We start from the raw sequence: 22,321 nt of genomic DNA, 5'->3' as shown, positions 1-22,321 counted from the left end.
ATTCCTAAATTACTTATTAATTCATGGTGATTAGAGTAATTTGAAGTAATTAATTGGTATTTAAAGTATTTTTTGGGTAATTAAAGTACACAGTTAAAAAGTTGAATTTTGGATGAATATCTTCTATTCTTGGTGTAATATTACACATTTCTTTCGACACAAAATCTGTCATCATTTCCTGATGAATATTAGCATCATTTTTTTCTTTGTATTTTTTTTTAATTGTACTTGTTTAACGATATTTTTTAAATCTTATATATAATCTATTATATCAGTATTTTTTGCCTTCCTCACGGAGGAAAGGCTATACAATTACTTGGAAAATAAACTTTTTGATTTGACCTCGTACACCCACCATTGTGGCAATTGAACCAACAGACATCAAAAGTTGACAAATGAGTGCTTGTGAAATGACACTGAATAAAACTCATTTAAAAAATAAAATGAAACTTTATTATGCGATAGCTCAGGAACCAGCAGTCCAATCAACAAGGTTAAAAAGAGAAAAGTTTAGGATTTTTTTCAGCTTTTTAAAAATATTTTCAAAAGGGCCTTTCGTTGATGAAAATTTTGAGGTAGCAAAAAACGAATAAAATTAAAAAAATAATCCTTCAAGATGTCTGTAACTAGAAAAAAATTCAATGTATCAAAAAATGCATAGTTATTTTCTAAATTTGCATTACGCATTACGCTTGAAAATGCTTCACAAAATATTTATGAATTCATGCTTAGCATTTTTTTGCTTTTTCCCCAAAATCACATTAATAAACATTATTCCAGTACTATATTTTGCACCACCCTAAACCTACAATTGATTTTGATTTTTCAAGATTAGTAGGCTTAGTGATTTTTTACGCTCAAAAATTGCAAATTTCACGGGGACCTTTATTTCAAAATATTATGTTAGATTTGCAGAAACTACTATTAAAGCTTTAGTATTTATTTATTTTTTTCAATAAACTAGAAAATCTTAATCTACACGTCACGTCACGTCACGTTCAAACACAAAAAAAATCATTCACTAATTTGAAAAAAATCCACTCTGTTTATAGATGGCCTCTACATATATTTTGAAACAAAAATGTAGGGCATACTTATTGTAAATTATTAAGCGTTTTTTTTTAAGGTTCACATAATTTAGCTAAACAGTTTTGGCAAATTTGGTACTTTTTTTTTTGCTCCTCCGGTTATATCATTGACAAGAGGAAAAGAGAAAGACTACTATTTTCACTAAGTGTTACTTTTACATGAATGTTTGCTTTTAATTGATTTCTAAAAATAAATCAATTCAATTTAAAAAAAATATGTGAAATCTTTATCAATAATTTCACGACATACTTGTTTTTCAATTTTAACTTGTTTTGGTTAAAAAAGACAAAATTTATAAAAAATAAATGCCAAGAATATTTTTTTTTCTTTGACTGGTTTTTGTTAACATATTTTTAGTATTAGCAGCATTCACTTCTCAGTAAATGTTGTATTAATTTCATGTTAATGTATGTTTTGCTTACAATTCTTCAAATGGTTCATATCACGCTCTTCAACTGAAAACTGGAAATTTACTTAAAGAGTCTTTATGAATGAAATATTTATTATGTTGTTATTTTAAAGAATCGAATTGAGAAAATGAATAAATTTCACGGGATTTCACGGAAATCTCGCGAAAATTAACTAACCCTAAAGATAAGTGGCCAGATATCAACACAAAATCCATAATATTATACATCGTTGAAAAGGCAATTGAAAGCCTTTCCAACAAAACAAAATATTTGTAGTTTTGCATGCATTCCTGGCTGAAGTTATATCCAAATAAGTGATATTTATGTCCTGTTCGGTGCTGTTCTATAACTTCATTACATCACCCGTCCTATCATTGACGAGGTAAAAAACAGTCAGCGATGGAATAATCATCATCAAATGAAAATCTTTGGACGTTCATCAAGAAAAAAATATCTGAAGGGGGCTTGGCTCTCCTCTCTCGCGCACGAAAGATCGGTAAAAGGAATCTTAAAAAATGATCATCTTGATTATTCGGTGCAACATCTTTTTCACTATTGCACTTGCTAGTATACTCTAGTAACCTAGTGCTAGTATCACACGTCAAAAATGACTTGTCACAATTTGTAGATCGGCAATGTGTGTAAACAAAAATCATCAGCAGATTGATTTTCTTGGCGAATTACGGGAGCGATTTTCATTTACGTGATTTCCCTCCTCTTTCTTTCGCGGGTAAAGAAAGTTCACAAGCGAGAATGATTTTTTGCGATTATTTCATCCCTCTCAACAGTACTTCCCACAAGACTCTGAAGAACTGGCAACCTTGTCTCATGTTATGACCACTTAAGTGACATTTATGATATTTTCTGAAGCCGGATCAAACTTATAAGTAAACATGGAAATTAAAAAAAATACTAAAAATATAAGTTTATTTGAGAACAAAGCTATACTTAAACGCAATACTTGCCAACCCTCCTGGTAGCATAAATCAATATTGGAGCTCATAATTAAATTTCATATTGATAAATTAAACATTTTATCGCAACAGCAGCATCCCAAATGTGTCACACATTTCCAATCATCACAGGACTCCAATCACCACAATCAAACGGTCGTGCGTTTTCCGCCCGCGGAGAAAATATTAGCCAAGTCAAGTCAATATGATGCCGGTGACATTAACCACCCCCACAGCCCCACCCGGCAAATAGCGCACATATATATATATATATATATATATATATTAGGGTGGTCCAAATCCGGACTTTTTTGGGGCTACCCCCTGAAATCAAAGATTGACCCATCACTAGGCTAAATTCCAAATTTGAGCTCATTCTGACCACGGGAACCCCTCCCTCCAATCGCTTAAAGTTTGTATGGGAAAAATCGTCAAAATGTATGGAGAAAAGCAACTGTTTTACTTTTTTATCTATGGAAGGCGCCATAGTTATCCGATTCTTACCATTTCTCAAATGTAGAACCTTCATTAAATTTAGAACAACTTTCCCGAACACACCATATTTTTAGGATTTTTTTCCGCGAAGTTATTAGCGCTCAAAACTGACCATTTTTGCGCGGCTAGCTGTAAGGGGCTACCTAACAACGATGTTTAATTACAATTCGTACACGCACGTGCTCTCTCTCAGGTTCAAACTCTCTCACGAGCTTGCTCGCCTGCCTGCCTGCCTGCCTGCCTGTTTGCCTACAAGCGCGCGCGCTGTTTCTCTGCTTGGACTTTTGTCGTCGTCATCGTTTTCGTTCCGCTGCGCTGCGTTCCTGGCATGTTTTTTTTTATAATTTTCAACTAAAATAGCAGGTTTGTTTTGAGATATATTTAGCATATAAATTCTTAGATCACGTCAATTTTTTTTTAAAAGAGCACCGAAAAAAAAAATGAATAAAAGGCAGCTTAGGCTTTGGCTTAGGCTCATTTAAAAGATTAAAGCAAATGAACAGGGTTTGTTCGTTTTTCCAAGCATTACAAGCAGTTGTTCGTATATGCTCATTAGAGTTATTTAAAAAAAATCTTCAGGTAATACAAATTTTGTTTTTTTACTCTAAATATCATCCAACCAACTGCTTGTCCATTCGAAGGCAATTTGATTCCAGATATAAAACTAGCTAACTCAACAATCTCTATTTTTGAGGCTTTTCTTTTAGACATCGTTGCACTTTTTGGATGTTTCGATTCATTGTTTAACTTCAGCTGATCTGTCAATAACGGAGTAGCAGCTCATTGGCAGTCAACCATGCTCATGCTCATGCTGCTCATGCTCGTTGCACTTTTTGGATGTTTCGGAATCTGACATAAACTTCTAATAATCGTCAAAAGCAAAATATACCGCAATTTGTTGTAAGGAAGATTGTTATATTTTCGGCAGATTAAAATATTTTGTATGGAATGAAAAATAGTCGTGATCATAGGGCTACGAAAAAACTTCAAATATTTTCTTTTTAAGCTTGTTTGATAGTATACAAAAGTGGAAAAAAACAGTTCCCATAATCGATGAATTGTCTAAGTGTATTGTTCTTTCTGAAATCTATACTTGACTAAGTTAAAAATAGTCTTTTATTTTTTCTAGAATAGTTAAAATCCCAGTCTTGAGTTTGATATGGTACCATTTAAAAAAAAACTAGAAATAAATTTAAATTACAATATCCCTATTTAAAAATTTACTCAATAATAACAGATGACAATTCATGGAGGAACTAATTTATCGAAAACTAGATCGAAATTTATATTCTCTCACACACGCTCTGATAATATGATATCTATTGTTAATCACATATTACATTTAATTTTATATCTCGAAATAAATATCGAAATATATCCTGAAAATTATAATAAACATGCCAGGAACGCAGCGCAGCGGAACGAAAACGATGACGACGACAAAAGTCCAAGCAGAGAAACAGCGCGCGCGCTTGTAGGCAAACAGGCAGGCAGGCAGGCAGGCGAGCAAGCTCGTGAGAGAGTTTGAACCTGAGAGAGAGCACGTGCGTGTACGAATTGTAATTAAACATCGTTGTTAGGTAGCCCCTTACAGCTAGCCGCGCAAAAATGGTCAGTTTTGAGCGCTAATAACTTCGCGGGAAAAAATCCTAAAAATATGGTGTCTTCGGGAAAGTTGTTCTAAATTTAATGAAGGTTCTACATTTGAGAAATGGTAAGAATCGGATAACTATGGCGTCTTCCACAGGTAAAAAAGTAAAACAGTTGCTTTTCTCCATACATTTTGACGATTTTTCCCATACAAACTTTAAGCGATTGGAGGGAGGGGTTCCCGTGGTCAGAATGAGCTCAAATTTGGAATTTAGCCTAGTGATGGGTCAATCTTTGATTTCAGGGGGTAGCCCCAAAAAAGTCCGGATTTGGACCACCCTAATATATATATATATTCAATTTGTCTGCAATTCATTTCCATTAACGCTGGAGTGCCTCCGGGTGGGATATTTCAATCCAACAGTGGAAGCGTATTTTTAATAAAATAGTGCCTTTTCTCTGAAGTGCTAGAATTTAATAAATATTCAACGCAAATTGATTGATTTCCGGTCAGCAGTCAGCAAGAGCAATAAAATCAATCCAACTCGCAGCAAATTCTGCCACTGTCAGTCAGAGAGAGGGGAGGCGGAAAGCGTTGATGAAGATGTTTCCAACCCAGTATTTTCCAAGTGGAAAACAACTATTGAACAACGTGGGAATTGTGATACGCCTCTGCGGAGGAAAACGATAGTGGCATCCGCGGAATGGTGCCAGCTTATCGCACGGGAAGTTCGTCCCGGAACGAGGAAGCCATGCATCGTCATCTAAACGACCACCATCCAGCACTACTGCGTGGAAGGGGAAACTGGGATGGAAAATCATTTCTCCTCGCAAAAACCACATTTTCATGCGTTTATGCAAAATTCTAAACTAGGGAAATCGCCCATGCTATTAAAAACTATTTTTTATAATAAATTAAAAAACAAAAATTGCCCATTCTTACTAGAATTTCTCTCTGCACTAATGTCGAGCACATTTTGGCCCCTCCACGTGGCAGCCAACCTGCCAGCATATGTTTTCCGAAATCGAAGCTCGACCTCTCGACGGCATCGCGTTCACTGATATTGGGTATCGGCTGCTGCCAGCAACATCGGGCACCAGGAGCAATTTAGATTCAAATGGGTTTGATATCGAGCTGATAGAATGATCTATAAACTACATACAGTCTGCTGCGCGGGGCGATGTTGAACGAGGGTGGCTTTCCGTAGAGCGGGACGACATCGACGAAGAGACCTTTCACTCTGAATGTAGCAGCGTGCAGTCACTTGCCTTAATGAGACCGTGCTGGAGGGGAAATAATATTGTTTACTGATACTTAAAATTTGCAACAAATTTTTTATTTGAACAAAAAAAATATGTCAACTGCATTTTAATAATTAATACATTTGTATCTACCGGAACTGCCATTGAAAGAAAGAAAACTTAATGATTATGTTAAATCGTGAGAGCATCAAATCTAAATCACGTAGTTAACAAGTTAACAAAAACGAAAATTTTGGGGGGCGGGCGTAAAATTATGAAATTTTATAAAATTTCATGAAAAATTTAGGTATTAAGTTGTAATGTTAATTCACCTCCTTTCAAATTTTCCCAAAAAATTCTTATTGCCAAAAAATCACTAAAAAAGTTGTACAATACATTGTATACTAAATTATTGAGACATTAAATAAATTTTGAATTTTTGGACAACTGATAAGAAAAGAATGTAAAATTTGAGTTTAAAAATAAATTTCAATAATTTAATTTTTTTTTATTTTTTCACAATGGTGCTACTGTTTTAAATAGAAAGAATTTTGTGACATTTTTTAATTAAAGATTTTAAAATATAGCCTAAAATTTTCAGTTTTGTTTCACCTAGCCTCAACAGCATTCATTTCGTCTTGTTAGATTTTATATTATTTTTTTTCAGCCTGGTACAGTCTTACACAGAAAAAAAATCATGGTAATATTACATCTGGGAAGGGGTACATCTTTTATGTCAGAAAAAAGGTGTAATTTTACCTCTGGAAATGTGTAATTTTACCACTTTTCTGGTGTAATGTCACTTTTTCAGTCTAAATTGTGGTAAAATTACATCATAAAAGAGGTAATATTCAACCTTCGAAAATTACAGCTTCCAAATTTACATTATTTTGTTCTGTGTATGAAAGGATATTTTTATCAAGGTTATCGTTATCGTCGGGAAGATAACGATAATCTTTCTTTATCGCAATCGTTATTTCGATAATTTTAACGACGATAATCTTTTCGCTGATAACTATTTTTTTTAAATCGTTCTAAAATCGATTAATTATACCAATTATAATATTATATTTTAAATACTTTCGCTAAGAATATATTATTAAAAAATATAGTATGTTTCAATTATAAATATGTTCTCAAAATTTATCACAAAAAACGTATTTTTTTCACGAAAATACTCAAATTTTCATAATTTGCAATGTTGGTATCAAACGAAGCGAAATTTGGTTTGCTTTTTCACATCAACAGAGTTTTTTTACAATTTCAAAGTTTTCACAAATAACCGTATTTTTTGAAAACACTCAAATTTTCAAAATATGTGGGTATCAAACGAAGCAAAATTTGGAGTGCTTTTTTAACTTTATTAGGGTTTTTTGGAAAAAAATTTTTTCTACAAAGCACCGTATTTTTCGGTGTATTAATCAAATTTTCAAAATAAGCAATATGGGTATCAAACGAATTAAAATTTTGTATGCTTTTTCAAGTTATTAGAGTTTTATTTGAAAAATAATAAAAAAAATACAAATTACATTTTTTTCGAAAATATTCAAATTTTCAAATTATGCTATATGGGTATCAAACGAAGCAAAAAGTTGAATGCTTTTTTGACTTCATTAGAGTTTTTTTTAATTCAAAAATTTTCACAAAATATCCTTTTTTTCGAAAATTGATATTTTGTATGATTTTTCAATTTATAATAGTTTTTTTTTTTTGTAAAATAGTATTTTTTTTAAATAACGATATTTTTCCGACAATACTCAAAGTTTTTAAATAAGCAATATGAGTATCAAACGAAGCGACTTTTGAATGCCTTTTTACTTTATTAGAGTTTTTTTGAATTACAAAAAACACAAAACACCATATTTTTTTCAAAAATCCTGAAATTTCCAAATTTTGCAATGTGGGTGTAAAACGAAGCGAAATTTTGCATGCTTCATACATACATCCCAATTATGTTTGCTTCATATCATACAAAATTTTCTTCGTTTGATATTCATATTGCATATTAAAAAAAATAGTATTTTCGAAAAATACAGTATTTTGTGAAAATTTTAGTATTTTACAAAAAAAAATAGCTTGAATAAAACCAAAAAGCATATCAAATTTCATTTCGATGGATACCCGTATTGCAAATTTTGAAAATTTTAGTACTTTCGAAAAAATACGGAATTTGTGATTTTTTTTTATGCTTCCAAAAAACTCTATTAATCTGAAAAAGCAAACCGAATTTTTTTTTGATTGCTACCCATATTGCATATTTTGAAAATGTTAGTATTATCGAAAAAATAAGATATTTTGCTAAAATTTTAGTATTTTCCGAAAAAAATACTCTAATAAAGTGAAAAAAGCATACGAAATTTGGAATTCGTTTGAAACCCACCCATATTTCTTATTTTTTTTAAATTTGAGTATTTTCGAAAAAATACCGCAATTGGTGAAAATTTTGTATTTTCGAAAAAAATACTTTAATAATGTAACAAGCATGAAAAATTTCACAAACTACGTAGCAAGCTTCGAAAAAATACGATAGTTATTAAATAAAAATATATTCTTAGTAAAAGTATTGAATATTTAACATGATGTGGTTGAATTAATCGATTTTAGAAGGATGTTAAAAATCGTTATCGTTATCGAGCCTTGATAATTTTACCGTTAACAACCATGATTTTTATAGTTAAATTTGGGAAGAAAATAAAGTCCTTTCCGTAAAATACTGTTGATCAAATAACAATGCCAAATGCTCGGAATTTATGCAGCCTGAAATTAACATTTAACACATTAACATATCCCCGTAATTCTATTTCAATCCTGAAATATTCAATAAAAACCGTAAAAACTCCGTGCATTGTATTCACTTTCCATATGAAAGAATTTCAGAAGCTTTTTTAATATGTCATAAAATAAAAATCGTTTTTTTTTGTCTACACACCATTTTCTACTCAGTCCTGATAAGACTTTAATTTAAAAATTGGTTAAAAATAAAATAAATAGATAAACTAACACTTTTGCTTAAGACATCAAATTGATCATCAAATTCCTTCTCTTTTATATATATTATTTTATATTCAAATTGTATGACTTGTCCTATTTTGCATATATAGGAATTCCAGCTCGAAACTGGATTTTTCAGGTACATTTTTCCAGGCCCTCTCCGATTTCAATGAAACTTCGTAGACATGTTATCCTTCGCTTATGTAAGCCATTTTTGTGTAAATGGAGCCAGTTTCACTCAATAATGTCATTTCAGAAGGGCGTAAGTGATTTAAATATTTTTGCAATTCGTAATTTAAATATTTCTATATCTCAAACCCATCGCATCGTATCAAAAAGTGGTAAAGACAAACTTGTAGGAAATTGGACGGACTTTTCGAAAAAAATACACTGAAATAAAAAAACACGTCACTTTTATGAGATTTTTTGATTTTTAAGTTTAAAAGTAAAATTTTAAGGTGAGCTCACGATTTTTTTTTCGTTCAAAATTTTTGTGAAAATAGCCTTAGATGTCACAAATACAGGATGGAGCAACTCAGCTAAATAAAATACAAAAATCATTTAATGAAACTGTTTTTTTTTTTCAAAAGTGCTCTAAACGTCAAAATTTCCAAAAACCGAATACGGGAATTGATTCTTCAGACAATTTTACATAAAGGTTTTCATATTGACCACTGTCCTAAGTCAAATCCTTGTGAAGTTATAGCGGTTTTTAAAATAAGAATGTTGATGAAATGTGTTTTTGATGGTTTTTGACAATTTGTATACGACAGACTTGATTTTTCAGTCTCGTAAATATTTTTACCGGAAAGCTCGTCCAATTTCCCATAAGATCTTTGACCGGTGAATCGGTGAAAACCCGGAAAATTGCAAAAAGAGTAATTCATGATACATATTTTGAGAATGGAATTTTTAAGACCTTCCAATGAATCTAAAGGATAGAAGATTTGACAAAAATATTAAATGTTATGACCGCTTAAGTGAAGTTCATATACTTTTTTGAAGTTGAAAGTTTGTTTCATAGTAATATCTTGATTCGAATGGTATCAAATTATTTATGATGGTGACCAAACTTACATTAAATAACAGTATCTCAATAAATGCCGCACGAGAAACTCGAAACCGTGGATGGTGGCTAGTATTTCCGCAACATTCTCTGCCACTCTGTCTGGCTATAGTATCGTCGATCAGGTGCCGGGCAGAGGGCACCTGGCCAGCCTTCTGTGTGTATGTGTGTCTTCGCGAACACGAGAGATATTTAACTGATTTAATTATGGCAAATGAAATGTTAACATAGATAATTCTGTTCATCGATTCGTGTGCACGTGCATCAGGATGACGACGATGATCATCATGTTGATGCACAGACACGACACGGAACATGACGCGGACATTGATGGGGATTTGGGATTTTGGGGGAGAGGAAATGTTAGTACTTCCGGAGATTTTGGAAAAGGGGTGTGATGATTCGGCATCGATAATTTAGTTTATGCAAATCAGGAAAGTTATCATACAAATTGAAAATCAAAATGTTAAAGTAAATCAACGTTCCAACGTTCCGTTTCCACAAGAAGAGGAAATTCTTCCGGGAAATGATGCATTGGGAAAACTTTTGAATCGTTTTTCTCCACGCTCTCTTGACCGCTTCTCAGACACATTTTAGAAAAGTTTTTGATGTGCGATCATCGTTTCTTTTTTTCGTTTAAACTCCCACTCTGAAAATAACGAAAAAAAAAAAAATGTCGCTCAAAACGCTATCAAACCACTTGGGGAAAGTTTGGGGCTAAATTATGGTGGCAGATTTGAGACAGTTTTGCGTCAAGTGTGGAAATGGCTTTTGACTTTTCGAGTGGACTTGGGGAAACGCTTTGAAGAGGGTCGCTGTGGAAAGGTGATCGTTTTCATAATGCTTTCAAGTGGGGAGTTGACAGTTGGAGGATATTTTTGAGATTTGAAGGGTTTACTTAGCATTTAACAAAATTAATTATTTGGTTGAAATTAAAGGTTTCCAATTATATAAAAATGATTCAATTTGCTTTCACATCCCTTGTTTGTCCGAAAAAGTGCGGAAAATTCTCACAAAAGTTACTTCCTCGCCACTTTTCTCCATAACTACTGTTCATTTCGCAGTAAATATAGCTTAAAATGAGCACACCACATTATCTACAGAAAAAAAAACTCCACGAAAAGGCAAAGATAATTTCGAGAATTGCACGGATAGTTTATTTTCACTCTAATTCATAAATTTTAATTACTTCCCATAACTTTTCACCGACTCTTTCCCCCTCTACCCAAGTGGAAGGGGAGGGGTGGAACTCACACTCACAAAGTGATGAAACAGCACCATCGTCGTAAAGAAGCTTACCTTGAGTGGCTTATTCTTTGTGAAAGTTTTTTTTTATTCTCCCTTTGCACTTTATTTTCCCTATTGTTGTTCCGGTGAAAGCAGAAATCCTTTTTTCACCTTTCGTAACTTTGGTTTCCTTCACGGTAAGATTTCCAGCCCCAAAGTAAAGCTTTTCCAGTGCTAAATTGGAAACCATTTTTCTTTTTCCACAGAATACACTCGGGAAGAAGTTCTTGGCACGGTGGGGTTAAAGTCTACTTTTTTATAATTTCAATGAAAATAAAAATATTATCAAAAACTTTTTTTCTTTGAAAATTTCATTAGGTGAGAAAAAATCTATTATATTTGCAAAAAACATAAAAAAAATTAAAATAAAACCCACAATGCTCGACATCGCCACCTTCAAGAAGATGAAAATCTCAACCAAAAGGTCATTTACTTTCGCACCACCAAAACATCACAAAAAAAACGAAAGAAAATATTGCGGTAGCTCCGAAACAGTAGGACCGGAGGCTGTTTGTTTGATTAATGATGCCGAACCAGACAGAGGAGTGAAGAGTGAAAAAAAAATTAAAAGAAAAAAAGAAAGTTTGGTTTTCGAGGAAAGGTCGTCTTCCTTTGCACAGGCCGAACGAATGAGAGTGATTTACTTTTCACACCTCGGGGGAAATCGGGGGGTGTTGCTTGAAAATTTGGACATTTTTTTTGTTTGATTTTGGCATTATTATTGTCAATTGTTTGCGGAAAAACATGAGGAAATAATTAAGTTTAAGGAATAAGATTAGACTACGAGTTGCATACAAAGTTTTTTTGCAATTCCGAAAACACCCTTTGATCATAATTATAGGACAAATGTCCTATATGTCACAGTGGGGTGCCGGTCAATTAGAACTTTCAACCAAAACTTTTCTTATGCGAGGATTCAGAGGATTCGATTGGTGATGGTGAGAATCGGCGGAAATTTGCTCAAGGCTCGTTTAAGGCAGATTTACCCTATTTTTTCCTTTTTTTCTTTGTTCTAAATATGTTGCTGAAATGTAAAATATTTTGACATATTTTTTTCTGAAGTGAAAAATTCCTAGGAATCGGTTTGTGATAGTAAAAACCAGTCTAAAAGGCCGTTTCTTCTTTTTTTTCTTAGTTTCGTATATTTAGCTGAAATGTTCAGTACTTTGACATAACTCTTTCTTAAGTAAAAAAAAAATCAGGGGAATCGATTGGTGATAGCGAGAACCAGTAAAATGTACCTTTATATAATTTCGATGGAGTAGAGAAGAGAGAAGAAAATGTTGAGTCAACGCTTTGCTGAATGTTGCTGAAATACATATTTGAAACTAATAATAATAGTCAACAAATAGAGTAAATCGACCTTAAACGGGCCTAGCGCAAATTTCCGCGGATTCTTATCACCACCAAAAGATTCTTCGGAATTTTTCACATAAGAAAAGTCTTGGTTGATAGTTCTAATTGACCGGCATCAATTAAGTCCGTTTTTGCCTCGATTTTTCCCACTGAGCCAATGAATCGATTAAATCATAAAAAAATGTTGAAAAGTATAACTTTTCCTAACAAGTGCTGAAAAATTCAAATTTTCAGCATCCATTTCAGTGCTGAAAAGAAGAACTTTCCATCATTTGTTTTGAAAAAGGTTACTATTCCATTCTGTGATTTTTGGTACAGAAAAGTAGGCTGTTTCGTCGTTCAAGAATGACAGGAAATGGAAGTAGTTTCACTTCGGAATTGCATAATAGTAGTTTATGCAACAAGTTGCAAAAGGACATTTATCCAACGAGGTTCACCGAGTTGGATAAATACGAAAAGTGCTGAAAAAATCAAGTTTTGCAACAAGTTCCATACAACATTTTTTGCAATTCCAAAAAACACACACTGAGTGAAGTTTTATGTCAAATTTTCATGTATTTCGTCAATAAATCATTTAAATCAAAAAAAATGTTGAAAAGTATAACTTTTTCTAACAAGTGCTGAAAAGTTCAACTTTTCAGCATCCATTTGAGTGCTGAAAAGTAGAACTTTTCAGCATTTATTTTGAAAAGTGTTGCTATTCGATTCTGTTATTTTTGGTACAGAAAAGTAGGCTATTTCGTCATCCAAGAATGACAGGAAAAGTAAGTAGTTTCACGACGGAATTGCAAAAAAGTATTTGTAAAATTTGGATAAAAATCGTAAATCTGAAATTATTCCCATTAAAGTTAACTTTTTGAACCAATAACTTGGGAATTTATTATTGGATTTTCAATGCAAAAAAAAAATATTTTGTAAAGTTTTCTGCTGTTTCGAATTTTTTTTATCTAGAATAGGTTTTCGAAAGGCAGAAATAGTAGTTTGTGCAACAAGTTGCGAAAACAAGATTTTTTTTCAGCACGAGTCGTATATTTAACCAACGAGGTTAACCAAGTTGGATAAATACGATGAGTGTTTAAAAAAAAAATTCAACATACCTGGTATTAAAAGGTAGGGGAGAGTGGGGAGACTTGATCCCCGTTGACACTTGATCCCAAGCCTGTATCTCGTCAGCATGTGGGTAAAACAATTAGCTTTGTTCTAGAAAGTTGTACGAAATTAACTAAAACTCATTGTAAAAACAAAGAAAAAAAATTGAAAAATGTTTAGATTCAGTTACACACATTTTTCTAAAACGAGCTGAAAAAAACTTCCAAGAGATCTTTTTTTCTTTGTATTGAGATGTATAGAAAACACTCAAAAATTATTCAAAAAAATATTTTATGTACATGAATTGTTTGATAAACTTATCAACTCCAAAACCCTTACGCATTTGATGTTAAATTTATCGTCATACTATTTTTACAATCAATTGTTTAAATAAGTTTGTTTAGGCTTGACTTGATTAATTGAGCTGGGTTTTCATACATAGTTTCCTTTAGTATAGTTGTACATAACTTACTGCAGTTTGAACCATTTTTCAAAAGTTTCGTAAACAAAAATTTCCAGCTTTTGTAAACATGCTTAATTTTTGTCTAAAAAATAATATTTTAAGTTTTTAAATATTTAACATAATAAACTTGTTATATTTTGAACACCAACGTACAGGTTTTATGTAAAATTGCTGTAACTTATAGAAAATAAAAAGTTTGGATGAATAAGAAACATTTTGCTTAAGATTTCTTCAAAATGTTAAAAGGGGGATCAAGTTACCCCTAACATTTTTAAAATGCCGGTTTAAAATATTTTTTTAAAACGCTTGGCATCATTCGAAGAGTTCATCGGATGAAATATCCTTATTAGCCAAACATAGATGAATGTTTAAGCTTTCAATTCATGCCAAAAATTATAGTTTTGTGAGAAATTGACAGAGTTATGTGCGATACAAAAAAAGGGGATCAAGTCTCCCCACTCTCTCCTATTGATTTTCAAATCTGTTATTTTTGGTAGATAAAAGTAGGCCGTTTCGTTTCTCCAGAAGGACAGGAATAGTTGTAAGTTTCACAACGGAATTGCAAAAAAACATTTTTTGCAATTCCGTCGTGAAACTAGTTACTTTTCCTGTCATACTTGAACGACGAAATAGCCTTCTTTTCTGTACCAAAACAGAATCGAATAGCAACACTTTTCAAAATAAATGCTGAAAAGTTCTACTTTTCAGCACTCAAATGGGTGCTGAAAAGTTGAACTTTTCAGCACTTGTTTCGAAAAGTAACAATTTTCAACATTTTTTTGATTTAAACGACTTATTGACAAAATACATGAAAATTTGACATAAAATTTCACTCAGTGTGTGTTTTTTGGAATTGCAAAAAATGTTGTATGGAACTCGTTGCAAAACTTGATTTTTTCAGCACTCTTCGTATTTATCCAACTCGGTGAACCTCGTTGGATAAATGTACGACTCGTGCTGAAAAAATCCTCTTTTTGCAACTTGTTGCATAAACTACTATTTTGCAATTCTGAAAAAAAAACATCTCAAAAGTCCCTAGTCCTCCACAGTTTGAATCAAAAATGTTTTGAAAAGTATTACTTTTCATAACAAGTGCTGAACAGTTAAACTTTTTAGCATCCATTTCACTGCTGAAAAGTAGAACCTGTCTGCATTTGTTTTTAAAAGAGTTTCTTTCCAATTTTTCTTATTTTTGGTAGAGAAAAGTAAAATGCTTGGCCGTTTGGGAATGACAGTTCAAGTAAGTTGTTCCACAACGGAATTGTTAAAACATTTATTTTCAACATTTTAAAATTTTGAATTCAAACTTTGAAAATTATTTGCAAAACCTGATCAAAATTTATCTGCTAACCAATTTTCAGAAATTCAAAAAAATGTGTTTGTGAAGAAATCACTTTTAAATCCAGTTAATCGATCAACGAACGACGAATCAATGATACAAAGAACTACAAAACCTTTATAACACTTTTATCAAAAATCATTCCATCCACTTTAACGACCCCCAGGTCTTTTGTGGTCTCTATTGCAAGTTTCTGCTCGAACCTAGGAGTCCAAAAGCTTGAATGGAGAGAGCAATCAAACCACTTTTTACTCCAGAGTTTGAGCTGATGACCTTTGGATTACCGCCAGCGATTCCACCAGAGCAGGCTTGGTTTGGTGTGTTGTTTGTACTTATGGCAGGGAGATTACTCCCACACCTGGAATGACTTAACGGCCTACCAACAACAAAGGCCGGGACCGACGTTTTACTGTCTCATCCGATGGAAAGTTGGAGCAGATGGGAAACGGCGTTTAACATTTTGTATTGAGGATTAATTCACTAAAGTATTATAATTCAAAGCAATATGACCTGCTTTGATGATTTTTTTGAAAGTGTAATGATTGTATGATTGTCTAAATTGAAAGGAGGCAACAGCAATAGTGGTTTAAAATTGAGTTGTTTATTTAAAATTAATTTATTGTGAAGATAAAACATCATAAAATGAGCATTGATCCTCATGGAGATAATTACTTCGATTAGCATCAATTTCACACACAATAATGTTGAAAATCTATCAACAAGCATCCATTCAAACTGATGAAAGTGATTTCCATTGTTCGTCATGGACAAAAAGGCTCGATACAAAAACAGAGAGAGAGAGAGAGAGAGCACATTTCAATAGCCACCCCTACCCTCCGCTTATCAAATTGGCCGCACCCTTTGTCAATCGACAACGACGCCGATGTGTGAGTTGTGAAAATAAAATACTTTCAATTAGGTGCACCCCATTCATCACATTCACAGACCCATTTGGCAAACACAGTAGTGGGGCAGGTCCAAAGTACATTGTTTCAATGGAGTATCAACACCTTGCACACCGGTTGCTGTTCATCTGGCGTTTTATTGGGCCCCCCCTCCGAATGGGGTTTGCTGGAATCGGACAACAGGAAAAGTTATTTATTTTTAATTATTTTCCAACAACTCGTAAGCCCCCTCAGTTCTCTGTGTTGGACTCTCTGCGCGAGAGTGGGAGGCGGTAGTGTCAATTGGCCTCCATTTTACGCGGAAAAAGGGAATAATTTATTAGCGGAAAAATACAAACACACTCATTCAGATGGACTTTTCCCACCCTCAAACAAATTTTGCACGAAAAGCACACTTTTTTTCCCGGAATTACTCATTTTCAACCCGAAAATCTGTTTGATGCAATTGGCCTGCGCGCGAGTGCGTTAAAAATTCTATCTGATAAAATATAATTCCGACAGTGGTGCGAAACTCTGGAGTGGCCACGGGGTCTCAATTTGAACAAGAAAAATGCAAATAAAAACTCAATTCGAACAAACATGGAACGCAGCAGCAGCAGCTACTCGGCGATCTATATAAATTTTTAATTATTTGCGCATAAAATATTATGTTCGTCAAATGAAAATAAAATTTGGAATAAAAAATGCAAACGGGCAATCGCATTGGTTGTGAGCAAAAAACGAGGCCGTTTGTTCGAATCGTGTGATTATTGAATTTATCAGGAAAATGTCCTCGGGGAATGCGACTGAAATTGTGAAGATTAATGCTAGTGCAGTTATTTTAAACGATGTTTCACGTGCAAAAAAAGTGATCACGATAAAATGATAAAATGATAAAATGATAAAATGATAAAATGATAAAATGATAAAATGATAAAATGATAAAATGATAAAATGATAAAATGATAAAATGATAAAATGATAAAATGATAAAATGATAAAATGATAAAATGATAAAATGATAAAATGATAAAATGATAAAATGATAAAATGATAAAATGATAAAATGATAAAATGATAAAATGATAAAATGATAAAATGATAAAATGATAAAATGATAAAATGATAAAATGATAAAATGATAAAATGATAAAATGATAAAATGATAAAATGATAAATGATAAAATGATAAAATGATAAAATGATAAAATGATAAAATGATAAAATGATAAAATGATAAAATGATAAAATGATAAAATGATAAAATGATAAAATGATAAAATGATAAAATGATAAAATGATAAAATGATAAAATGATAAAATGATAAAATGATAAAATGATAAAATGATAAAATGATAAAATGATAAAATGATAAAATGATAAAATGATAAAATGATAAAATGATAAAATGATAAAATGATAAATGATAAAATGATAAAATGATAAAATGATAAAATGATAAAATGATAAATGATAAAATGATAAAATGATAAAATGATAAAATGATAAAATGATAAAATGATAAAATGATAAAATGATAAAATGATAAAATGATAAAATGATAAAATGATAAAATGATAAAATGATAAATGATAAAATGATAAAATGATAAAATGATAAAATGATAAAATGATAAAATGATAAAATGATAAAATGATAAAATGATAAAATGATAAAACAATAAATTGATAAAAGAATAAAAAAATGATAAAATGATAAAATGATAAAATGATAAAATGATAAAATGATAAAATGATAAAATGATAAAATGATAAAATGATAAAATGATAAAATGATAAAATGATAAAATGATAAAATGATAAAATGATAAAATGATAAAATGATAAAATGATAAAATGATAAAATGATAAAATGATAAAATGATAAAATGATAAAATGATAAAATGATAAAATGATAAAATGATAAAATGATAAAATGATAAAATGATAAAATGATAAAATGATAAAATGATAAAATGATAAAATGATAAAATGATAAAATGATAAAATGATAAAATGATAAAATGATAAAATGATAAAATGATAAAATGATAAAATGATAAAATGATAAAATGATAAAATGATAAAATGATAAAATGATAAAATGATAAAATGATAAAATGATAAAATGATAAAATGATAAAATGATAAAATGATAAAATGATAAAATGATAAAATGATAAAATGATAAAATGATAAAATGATAAAATGATAAAATGATAAAATGATAAAATGATAAAATGATAAAATGATAAAATGATAAAATGATAAAATGATAAAATGATAAAATGATAAAATGATAAAATGATAAAATGATAAAATGATAAAATGATAAAATGATAAAATGATAAAATGATAAAATGATAAAATGATAAAATGATAAAATGATAAAATGATAAAATGATAAAATGATAAAATGATAAAATGATAAAATGATAAAATGATAAAATAATACGATCCCAAATAAAATAATTTTCTTTCGTTTGTTTGGACAGCTACAAGCATTGTTTGATATTTGTATGTCGAACAAATGATGTAAAATAGCTCCTCTCTGATTAATTTGATCTTCTGGCAACACTGTCTTAGTAACTCGTGATTTGAGGGAATTTTACAGAAATTTTAAAGTGCATTTGTTGCTTATTAGGAGGATATTGCCTCTTGCAATAATATTGTTGTACATGTTATAATAGTTATTTCAAATCTGGAGTTTTTTTTTTTAAGTCCAATAAACCAAATTTCCAATTTTTCCCTTTTGGGTGTTTTTAAAAAAAACATTCAAAAAGCAAAACCTGAAAATTTGGTTTATTGGACCTTTCAAAAAAATAAAAACTCTCGAAATTTGATAAACTGGCAACATTGTCATCAATTTTGATAAAAATTAAAGTAAATTATTACAGTAGAATAAAACAAAAATATGTATTATCTTGCAACGTCTTGATTAATGAACAATTTTGAAATATTTATGAAATTTCTCAAGGAAACACTTTTTTAACATTGTTGAATATGTTTTCTTACACTTCTCTTATTTATTCAAAGTTTCTGTTCATTTGGCAACCTTGGCATGCTTTTTTATAGCTGAGTTTTAAAAATGGTAATAAATTCCACCTGATTTTTTGGCAAGTTTGAGTGACCAAACGCAATAAATTCCACCTCTTATACCTCAATTTTCTGCAGTTGACACTTCAAACCAAGTGCTAAAGTGCACATTTCCTGATATTTGAATCTCTCGACTATCTTTTCAATAAAAAAAAACTCACAAAACATTCACGCTTTCATCATATTCCTGTTGGTGAAATTTCCACCGATTTCCAAATCATTGTGGTTGCGATTGATGCGCTCGACTTTGTTGTTTTGCATTTATTTATTTTTTTCCGGGAAACTCCCAAAACAAATTAAACACATCCAGCAGCACTTTGGCAGATGCTTTTAACGGATATTTTTCCATGCGCTTCTCCGGAAACAAAAAAAAAACCTCACTCTGGGGATTTGGGACTTGGCAAAAAAAATTCACCCAAACAAAACAAAGCCGGGAAAAAAAACTTTCGAATCCAGAATTTGATTTTCCGCAGTTCGGCTCCGGTCGGAATACGGATGTGCATGACTTCCCATTGTTTACGGTGATATTATTCAAATTTCAACACCACAATCAGATGACAAAAAAAGGAAAAAAAAAAGTTAAAAGTTGAAAGCGAATCTGCGTGATTTTGACCTCCCCGGGCGTGGGAGGGAAATTTATTTTCACGAATCCGTAGGTTTTCCCAGTGATGGCGAAACAATTTAATCAATACGGGAAGCTAACACATTGAAAGTGCTTGTTTGTTGGTGGTTGATGCTGTGTGTGAGTGTGTCTGATTGATACCGCAGAGAGAGGATCGATTTCCTGTTTTGGTTTATGTGATGTGATTTTTCAAATGGAAAAAAAATGTCCCGGATTCGGAGGACCACATTTCATGGGTAATAGATGAGCTTCTGATGTTGAACTATTTTTTAAGTGATGTGTTTGAAACAAATAACATGGAGTCAAAGCTGAAGCAAATTGAAACTACATCAGTCTTGAAATATCCAAAACTCAAATTTTAAATTTATTTCAATTCAAATTGACAAACAATAAACCAAAAAAAAATCTCCAAAATTCCGCAAACAACTCAAAATTTCAATAAAAGCCTATCCAAAATTACATTTTGCCTTGCTGAACACATTAAAGGCAATAATTGACTTTGACACAACATGCTGGTTTAGGCCCCCTGGCGGGATCGGCTAGCCCCTCAGGCATGGTGGCCATGTCCTGTGGAGGCTGTTGGCCCAGTTCAGAGCCCAGGGATGTGGTGGGGTTGTATGCTCTGGTGTACACACTGATTGGAAGGCATGTTTGTGTCCTGTAAACAATGTCGTGATAATTTGACCGGAATTTTCGGTGACCGGACAGTGGAACTTGAGGGTCGAAAGAGATTTACTGGGAGAGTCAGTGAAATCAATGGAAGACTTGAGTTGAGACTTCAGTGAAAATTGAATAACAGCAAATACTTCATATTGAACAAAACTTTTGAAAAAAAAAATTAAATCTGTTTTTTTGGAATTCTGAGTACGCCACCAAAAAAGGCGTCCATTTTTACATAAAAGTCCCTTCGACACCTAATTTCCATGTCATCGCCATTTCAGGCTGCAAATTATTGAAATACACGTCTAATTGAAATGTTCAAAAATCCAAAGCGTCGTACCGCCCCTCCGTCAAGAGAAATCGAAAAATGGAACTCGGATTCGTGATCAGAGACAAAAGTTGCATCCAAGGACAATGTTTCAAATCAAATTCAAAGGGGGGTCGGGGCTTTTTTTCCTAATTCGTGTAATAAACATAAAACATAAAACATAAAACATAAAACATAAAACATAAAACATAAAACATAAAACATAAAACATAAAACATAAAACATAAAACATAAAACATAAAACATAAAACATAAAACATAAAACATAAAACATAAAACATAAAACATAAAACATAAAACATAAAACATAAAACATAAAACATAAAACATAAAACATAAAACATAAAACATAAAACAAAAAACATAAAACATAAAACATAAAACATAAAACATAAAACATAAAACATAAAACATAAAACATAAAACATAAAACATAAAACATAAAACATAAAACATAAAACATAAAACATAAAACATAAAACATAAAACATAAAACATAAAACATAAAACATAAAACATAAAACATAAAACATAAAACATAAAACATAAAACATAAAACATAAAACATAAAACATAAAACATAAAACATAAAACATAAAAAATAAAACATAAAAAATAAAACATAAAACATAAAACATAAAACATAAAACATAAAACATAAAACATAAAACATAAAACATAAAACATAAAACATAAAACATAAAACATAAAACATAAAACATAAAACATAAAACATAAAACATAAAACATAAAACATAAAACATAAAACATAAAACATAAAACATAAAACATAAAACATAAAACATAAAAAATAAAACATAAAACATAAAACATAAAACATAAAAAATAAAACATAAAACATAAAACATAAAACATAAAACATAAAACATAAAACATAAAACATAAAACATAAAACATAAAACAAAAAACATAAAAAATAAAACATAAAACATAAAACATAAAACATAAAACATAAAACATAAAAAATAAAACATAAAAAATAAAACATAAAACATAAAACATAAAACATAAAACATAAAACATAAAACATAAAACATAAAACATAAAACATAAAACATAAAACATAAAACATAAAACATAAAACATAAAACATAAAACATAAAACATAAAACATAAAACATAAAACATAAAACATAAAACATAAAACATAAAACATAAAACATAAAACAAAAAACATAAAACATAAAACATAAAACATAAAACATAAAACATAAAACATAAAACATAAAACATAAAACATAAAACATAAAAAATAAAAAATAAAACATAAAACATAAAACATAAAACATAAAACATAAAACATAAAACATAAAACATAAAACATAAAACATAAAACATA

General features: G+C 30.8%; 1 protein-coding gene across 1 annotated transcript in view; it reads left to right on the top strand.

Annotated features, from left to right (window-relative positions):
• Nucleotides 1–22,321, top strand: part of LOC120421281 (lachesin-like) — a 329,464-nt gene that overhangs the window by 283,514 nt on the left and 23,629 nt on the right. The window lies entirely within an intron of this gene.

The sequence above is a fragment of the Culex pipiens genome, chromosome 2 (genome assembly GCF_016801865.2).
Source record: "Culex pipiens pallens isolate TS chromosome 2, TS_CPP_V2, whole genome shotgun sequence".
NCBI lineage: Eukaryota > Metazoa > Arthropoda > Insecta > Diptera > Culicidae > Culex > Culex pipiens.
Note: the sequence above shows the minus strand (reverse complement) of the source record. Positions and strands in the feature narration are given on the sequence as shown.